Below are 8,485 nucleotides of genomic sequence, written 5' to 3'. Positions count from 1 at the left end.
TTAGTAAGGTGCTAGCTGTACATGGTCAAGTTCAGGAAATGCACTTAGAGCTGTAGAAGCTTGTCACTCCAGATAAGAAAATTAGGAAGGTTCACTAGTGTGGTGGTAAGCCAGTTACATCACAAACAGAATCTCATGTGTTCCTCCCACTTCTCAGAAGAGCCAGAGTGAAATCTGATACTTCTTATGATGTACTTTAAAGCATAAATATGGGTTACTGGTTTACTCTTACATTCCTGGTTAGGGCTGATAATTTGCACTTGAAAAAAAATGAACAGATATAAAAACTGGATATTCCTTTTTTTAAATATAATTTATTGTCAGATTGGTTTCCATACAACACCCAGTGCTCATCCCAACAAGTGCCCTCCTCAATGCCCAGCACCCACTTTCCCCTCTCCCCCAACCCCCATTAACCCTATTTGTTCTCAGTATTTAAGAGCTTCAAAAAACTGAGTATTCTTAAATATCACCTGAAGAAAACCTGTCTGTGATGCTGACAGAATTATATAACGGAGAAACAAACATAGGCTAAATGAAAGAAGGCAAGCACAAAAGACCACATCCTGTGTGATCCTAGTTATAGGAAATGTTCAGAATAGGTAAGGACGGAAGGTCGATTAGTGATTCCCAGGGCTCACAGAGTAAGGGAGACGACGGGAATGGCAAGTGACTGCCACTCAGTAGGGAGTTTCTTCTAGAAGTAATGAAAATATTCTAAAATTAGATCATAATGATGGCTGCACAGCTCTGTAAATGGACTAAAACCATTGAATTTTGCACTTTAATTGGGTGAGTTTTATGTAAGTAAATTATATTTCAGTAAAACTGACAAACATATATATTATCAATGTTTTGGGAGGCATTCTGGAGCATTAGACACTTTTACCTTAAAAAGACAGAGCAGAGGCCCCACCTTTCCATTCCAGCTGCTGCTTCTTTCCCCACCGCCGCCAATCCCAGATCTGTTCTTTAGTGCAGACAAAAAAGCAGGTATCGATAGGTCAGGAGAAGAATGACATTCAAACAGATTTCCAGCAACAAAGGCTTTGGAGGATTGTAGAAGGGTTTGGAACATGACAGTGTTGAACTGAACTGCAAAATAAAATTGGCTGTCTCCTTACTGATGTGGGCAACAAAGGCAAAAGAAAAAAATTAAGTCTCCTGACGATTTACAGCCCATTGAGGAGTCCTTGAGACTGGCAGAGTGACATTCCTGTAGGAGGTCAGCTGCCTTCATGATGACACTTTGCTGAGGGCAAAAGGCAATCTTAGCTTAACATTATCCTGACTTCCAGGTTCCTCTAAGTCTACTTTAACATGTAAAAATTCCTTTGGAAACTTCCCCCAAATGTATGTTGGCAATCATCCTCCAAGCATACGCTGATATACATCTGACAGGTCTCATGACTGAGCATTTACTAAACAGAAATAAATGACCTCTTCCTAACAATAACAGCTAGCCCTGTCAGGGTCCTGGAAACCTTGCTCCCAAGATTCCTTAGAGAATTACACTATCCCCAGCCTCCGCCCAACTTGAAAGTGCATAAGCAGTCACCCATCACAACCCCAGTGCAGCTGTTTCTGCCCACGGGTTCTTTGCGTGTGCTTTAATAAAACCACCTTTTTGCACCGAAGATATCTCAAGAATTCTTTCCTGGCCATCAGCTCCGAACCCCAGCATTCCCACATCACTTACTACCAAAGGCAGAAACTGGAAAATCCTCTGCACTGAGTTGGCTGTCTGGTTTAACTTGCACAGAACAAAATTTTGTATCAAAGTCTGGTTCTCATCAAGCTGCCTCAGAACATGGCCTTGTCATTGCTCCAGATACCAGCCCTCGTGTCTGTAATTTTAAAGGAGAAGGCTAGAGCTGGGACTTTGGCAACGGCGCTGGGCTTTATGTGGATGCTATTGAAGATCCTTGGAAAATTACCTATAGAATGTATTCTTAGGTAACTGAGGAGCTGCCCAACTCATAAATGCCCATTTTCCAGTGGACCCACAAAGGATGTCAATTTCTGGCCACTCTGTGGGAGCACATGAATCTCTCATCTGTACTTTGAAGAATCCTGCAAAGTACAAATCTGTGTCAGCATTTGTTCCAATTTGCAACCCAGTGCTCTGTCTTTGGGACACACACACACACACACACACACACACACACACACACACACAAAAGCCTTTAGTGGATATTTGGGAAGAGATCAAAGTAAGTGGAAGGCTTATACTGCCTCTCATCTTTTGAAGTCCTATCCAGGTTCTCAGCTAGACGTGCGAATTGACCAAGGAAAAGATGACCAGTTCCTTTCAGATGGACAATTACTACCTGGTAACTTCACAGCTGTTTGTACAAAGTCCCTGTTGTTTTCAGATTACAAGAGGGTTATTATTATAGCTACTACTTCATTGCAACCTTTATTACTGATCATATCAGACATCATCCTGAATGCTTGAATGCATGAATAACTACAGATAAGAGAGTTTCTTCAGGCCTATAGAATTGTAATGAACAGAATTGCAGGGGAAAAGGATTTGAAAACTCTGGATTTCATAGTGCTAAAAATGCATCATTCCATAGTTGAATCACTTTGAGAATAAATATAAAAAGCCTGAAAAGGAGAGTACTTTTGGTTTTCTTATTCTGTGACATAAAACAGGTTTTGTTGTCATTTCTCAGAGATCATGAAGTTTTTCTAATGTATCCATGTAATAATATTGAAACTACAGTTGAAAACTTGCTTCAAAAGAGTGCTTTGGTACTAAATTTTTTCCCCGCTGTTTCACAAAACCATATGTATTTAATGAGTTCCCTGCTCTAATAGTTAACTACCCATACTCTAATCTTTTGCTGTATCCAGTATGGTTCACAGATTAGCATCATTAGTATCTCCCGAGAGGTTACTAGAAATGCAGAATCTCTACTCCAATCCGGCTGAATCAGGCCTGCCTTTTAACAGAATCATAGGCGCAAGAAGGTGATTCATATGCACACGAAAGTGCTCTAAAGTAGGGCTTCCCACAGAAGATCTCCAGAGCAACTGCCTCAGCTGGGGTTTTGTTACAAATGGCAATTCTCAGGCCCCATCTAAACCTAGCAGACACGCTAACAATCTGTGTCTTATCAAAATCTTGGTGGTTCTGATCATGATAAATTTGCTGCACACGATAAAATCGTTCTGTTGCAGGGGCGCCTGGGTGGTGCAGTCGGTTAAGCGTCCGACTTCAGCCAGGTCACGATCTCGCGGTCCGTGAGTTCGAGCCCCGCGTCAGGCTCTGGGCTGATGGCTCCGAGCCTGGAGCCTGTTTCCGATTCTGTGTCTCCCTCTCTCTCTGCCCCTCCCCCGTTCATGCTCTCTCTCTGTCCCAAAAATAAATAAACGTTGAAAAAAAAAATTAAAATCGTTCTGTTGCAAAATAGAGTCACCCGGGGAACTTTAAAAATTCTTGATGTCTAGGTTGCAACTCATGCAAGTTAAATCAGAGTCTTCATGCCTGGGAATCAGGTGTTAGCGTTTTTAAGAATTCCTCCGGCATTCAAATTTGAAAATCTGCATTCTAAAGGAGAAAAATAATATAAATTGATTTTTTTTGATTGATCAAACTAGCTGTAGTTCTCAGAGTAAGTATGACTTATTTGACGAAATTATGTTCTAGCAGAAAATAATTGACTGGCCTTTTGGTTCATCTGTTGCAGGAGAGTTTTTTAAAATTCTTCATTCACCTTGAACTCTGTGTTTTTCTTCACTTAATCTGTTATAAATCCTCTGGTGACATTTGTGCTACAAATGTGGAAAATGAGTGAAATCCAAGCCCTAAATGTAATACGCCTTGGGCTTTAGAAAAGGATACAAGAGAACAAAAGAGGGAAATACTTCTTTAAAGAAGGGGTAGTGCATAAAGAGGTAATTATGTGTAACAGGGACAGTAGGCCATGCCTGCTAGCTGTTGAAAGACAGAAAGAGGAGAGCAGACGTTGTATTTTCTTAAAGAAGCACATGCCACAGGTTTTGGTTATAAAAAAACAAAAAAGACAGGGCAAGGGCTTCAGGTATTTCTGCAAAGTTGGGGATCACTTCAATGAGAAACTAGTAGTCAGTATGTAACTAAGAGAAGAAGTCCAGTTTGGGAGACACCATAAAGGCCATGTCCTCCTGGTCTTAAATCATAAGGAAGATCCTGGATGGGATTCAGAATTCCCAGGGAGTGTGGGAGAGGAATGAGGCTCAGTTCTGGTGGTTTAAAGACATTCATATTAAATAAGGGGGCGGCTCTTGGGAAGTTCAAGCATTGTAACTTTTTGGGCTGCACTACTGAATCTATTACAAACTCCATTGCTCCTGTGTTCTCTCAAAATATTGCCAGGAATGGACCTGTCATACCTGTCAAGGCAGTGGCGAATGCTGCCTGAGAATAGATACCTGTCTAGTATCGGTATTAGTTTGGAGATGCCACTCCAAAATTATAAGAAATTGATAAAAGTTACTTAATCATTTTTCAGACAGAGACAAGAATTATGCTTTTGGTATATGTATTTTCCAGCATATTATACACTCACACAAACTAACTGGAAAGCTGACAAGAGAGGAGGGGCCCTAGAAGTTAATCATTAAACCAGAATCTACAGACGTAAGTTGTGTAAAACACATTGAGTTCTTCCTTAAATTAGAAGGAAGAGCTATAGCAGATGTCCTTTTAGTGTCCTAATCTTACCGCAATTATTTGAACAAAGAGCTTAGTTCCTCTGAGGACTCTGTGGGTCCTTTTAAGCAGTAAATAAAACGCTTGAGACAAATCACATGCTCCTGAAAACTGGTTGATTTGGGGAGCAGTATGGCTAGATGAAGAAAGGCCCTTGACTGAGGGCTTGGCCAGGTGCAGAGTAGCAAGTAAGTGCTTTGAAACTTTCTGAATGTACCCTAATACCAAGTGCACATGTTGCTCCTGAGGAAGTTTTGGCAACAGATAAATAGGGAGAGAGGGGAGGGACTCCTAGAAAGAGAAGGTGATCAGACACTCCTCAAAAATTTCCCTGTGGAAGCCTACGCTGTCCAAGATTCCAAAGATTACATCAATTCTTCTCAATAAAAATAGCCTGGGGAGGGCAAAGGTATGAAATTAGAAGTTTCTAAGGAAAAGGGTAGACTGGAGAATCAATGGCCAGAATTTGGGACTAAACTTTGATGGTAGCTGGAGGGTGGAGATGGGAAATCAGCTTGAGGCTGGAGAAACAGCACTTGGGAGCAGGCAATTGTCCTGAATAAAGCCTGGGGAGTTTTTTGAGATGAACACCTTCCAGTCACCGAAAATTTGGTTTGGGGTGACTTTTGGTAGTTTATAGCTTTCAAGAAATTGGTCCATCTCATTTAAGTTGTTAAATTTATGTGCATAGAGTTGTTCGTAGTATTCCCTTATTGTCCTTGTACTATCTGAGGGATCTGTAGTCTTATCTCCCCTTTCAGTCCTGATTATGGTAACTTGCATATTTTTCCTTCCATGTTTCATCTGGCTAGAGTTTTATTAGAGAACTACTCTTTGGTTTGATTGGTTGCCTCTACTATTTTTCTGTTTACCACTCCATTTGTATCTGTTCATATATTTGGAGAGTGCACTTCCATAGTAATGTGTACATTGTCTCCTTCCTTCTGCTTATTTTGGGTTTAACTTGTTCTTCTTCACTAGTTTCCTCATGTGAAGTTAGATAATCAACGTGAAATTTTCCTTTTTTTAATATAAGCATTTAACTTTACACATCCCATAAATTATGATACATTGCATTTTCATTTTATTTCAGGTAAAAATATTTTCTAATTTCCCTTGAGTTTTTTTTTCTTTTGCCCATGGGTTAATTTCTAAATGTTTTGGAATTTTCCTGATGTCTTTATGTTATTCATTTCTAGTGTAATTCCATTTATAGTGAGCCATACGATGTAGGGCTGTGTGTGATTTCAACAGTTGTAAATTGGTCAAGACTTGTTTTATGACCTAGAATATGATCTGTCTTGGTGACTGTCCTATGAATATTTGGAAATAATTTGTATTCTGCTATTGTTGGATGGAATGTTCTATAAATGGCAGTGTTAAAACTCCTATATCCTTGCTGATTTTCCATCTGGTTCTATTGATCACTGACTGTAGATATCTTCAACTATATTTGTTAATCTGTTCTTTTAGATCTATCAGTTTTTGCTTCACATAGTTTGATGCCTGTTATTAGGAGCATATATATTAATATTATTATGTCTTCTTAGAGAATTCATCCCTTTATTAGTATTTAACAATAAATTTAATGTCCTTTGTTATCCTGATAATATTTCCTTGCTCTAAAGTCTACTCTATCTGATGTTAATATGGCTACTGCAGTATTCTTTTGATTGGTGTTTTCATAATATATCTTTTACCTTTTACTTTTATCGATCTATATGTTTATATATACAGTGGATTTCCTGTCATCAACATATAGCTGAGTCTGCTTTACAATCTAATATGCCAGTTTCTGTTTTTAATTGGAACATGTAGAAATGTAGAAGCCTTACATCCACATAGGTCCCTTTCTACTCCTTTCTTTGTATTATAGTTGTAATATATACACACATACTCGCATTGAAAGGCTCACCAGACAATGTTACACTTTTTGCATTTGATAGTTATATTTATAGGACTCAAAGGGAGAAAAGTAACCTACTATATTTACCTTGATATTTATCATTTCTGTTACTCTTTATTTCTGTAGTTCCATGATTCCCTCTGGCATTATTTTTCCTCATCTTTAAGATCTTCCTTTAGTGTTTCTTTTAGAACAGGTCTGTTGGTTCCTAGTTCTAGTTTCCCATCAGCCAAAGATGTCTTCATTTGCCATTACTCCTGAAGATTTTTATTGGATATAGAATTTGGGGTTGACAATTCCTTTTTTTTTGTTAGCACTTGGAAGTTATTTTACTGTCTTTGGCCTCCATGGTTTTTGATGAGAAATCCATAGTCATTCAAATTGTTTCCCTGTGTGTTTTATGTAATATAAATATATTGTCTTTATCTATACTATATATATACTATATATATTATATATATATTTGGGTTTTGGTAGTTTGATTATGATATGTCTGGCTAGGCATGGGTTTTGTTTTATCCCATGTAGGGTTCTCAGAAATTCTTGAATCTGTAAATTTATGTCTTTCACAAAACTTAAGAAGTATTTATACATAATTTCTTCAAATGTATGCATTTTTGCATCAATCAATTTCTTCTTTCCTTCTGAGACTCCAGTGATGTGAATATTAGGACTTTGATATTGTCCCAAAGGTACTTATGACTTTATTCTTTTATTCCTAATATTAAAAAAAAATTGTTAATGTTTATTTATTTTGAGAGAAAGAGTGAGAGAGTGAGCACGAGTGAGCACGATGGGCAGAAGAGAGGGAGAGAAAGGATCCGAAACAGGCTCCGTGTCACTTGAACGTACAAACTATAAGATCATGACCTGAGCCGAAAACGAGAGTCGGACACTTAACCAACTGTCCCACCCTGGTGTCCCCCCTTTTTTTTTTAAATTGTTTTTTAATGTTTATTTATTTTTTGAGATGGGGGGAGGAGCAGAGAGAGAAGGAGACAGAAGATCTGAAGAGGACTCAGCGCTGACAGCAGAGAGCCTGATATGGGGCTTGAACTCATGAACCATGAGATCATGAGATCATGACCTGAGCCAAAGTCAGATGTTTAACCGATTGAGCCACCCAGGCACCCCTTTCCTAATCTTTTTTTTGATTGCATTTCAGATTGGATCATTTTTATTTATCTATTTTCAAGTTCACTAAACATTTCCTCTGTCATCCCTTCCTCCATTGGAGCCATCCAGTAATTTTTAAAAATTTCAGATATTGTATTTTTTAGTTTTTAAATTTCTATCTGGTTCATTTTACAGTTTCTCTGCTCTAAAATTCTACTTTTCTATGCATTTTCAGAATGTCCGCCTTTCTATGGAAGAAATGCCTCTATGTAGGTAAAGTGTTATCTCTGCTGCAACAGTAAAAGCTAAGAAGGGGAAAAAACCAATTTGAACACAAAGGCTCTATGGAAGAAATACCTCTAGGTAGGTGAAGTGTTACCTCTGCACGCAACAGTAAGAGTTAAGAAAAAAAAGAAAAAAGAAAAAGGGGAAAAAACAATTTGAACACAAAGGCTCTATGGAAGAAATACCTCTAGGTAGGTGAAGTGTTATCTCTGCATGCCACAGTAAAAGTCAAGGAAAAGAAAAGAAGAAAAGAAAAAAAAAAAACAGGAAGAAAATTCACCTTTTCTTTAGGGAGCATGGGTATAATGGGTGCTTGAACATCTTCGTCTGATAACAAATATCTAGGCGATCTTTGGGTTTGTATTTGTTGCCTGTCTTCTCCTTTGAAGAGTGGTCAGAATTTTCTTTTTCTCTTAAGTAATTTGGGGTTATATCCCGGATATTTTGGACATTACACTGTGACATTCTGGGTCCTT

At 38.4% G+C, this 8,485-nt stretch overlaps 1 pseudogene; it reads left to right on the top strand.

Moving 5' to 3' along the window:
- Nucleotides 1–1,015: 1,015 nt before the first annotated feature.
- LOC124526506 (S-formylglutathione hydrolase-like) lies at nt 1,016–2,466 on the top strand (annotated as a pseudogene).
- The last annotated feature ends 6,019 nt before the right edge of the window (nt 2,467–8,485 follow it).

This window comes from Lynx rufus, unplaced genomic scaffold, assembly GCF_022079265.1.
Source record: "Lynx rufus isolate CCGP_SWC_20201006 ecotype Redwood Valley unplaced genomic scaffold, mLynRuf1.p SCAF_10, whole genome shotgun sequence".
NCBI classification, from domain to species: domain Eukaryota; kingdom Metazoa; phylum Chordata; class Mammalia; order Carnivora; family Felidae; genus Lynx; species Lynx rufus.
The sequence above is the reverse complement of the archived record's forward strand: the minus strand, read 5'-3'. Positions and strand labels throughout refer to the sequence as shown.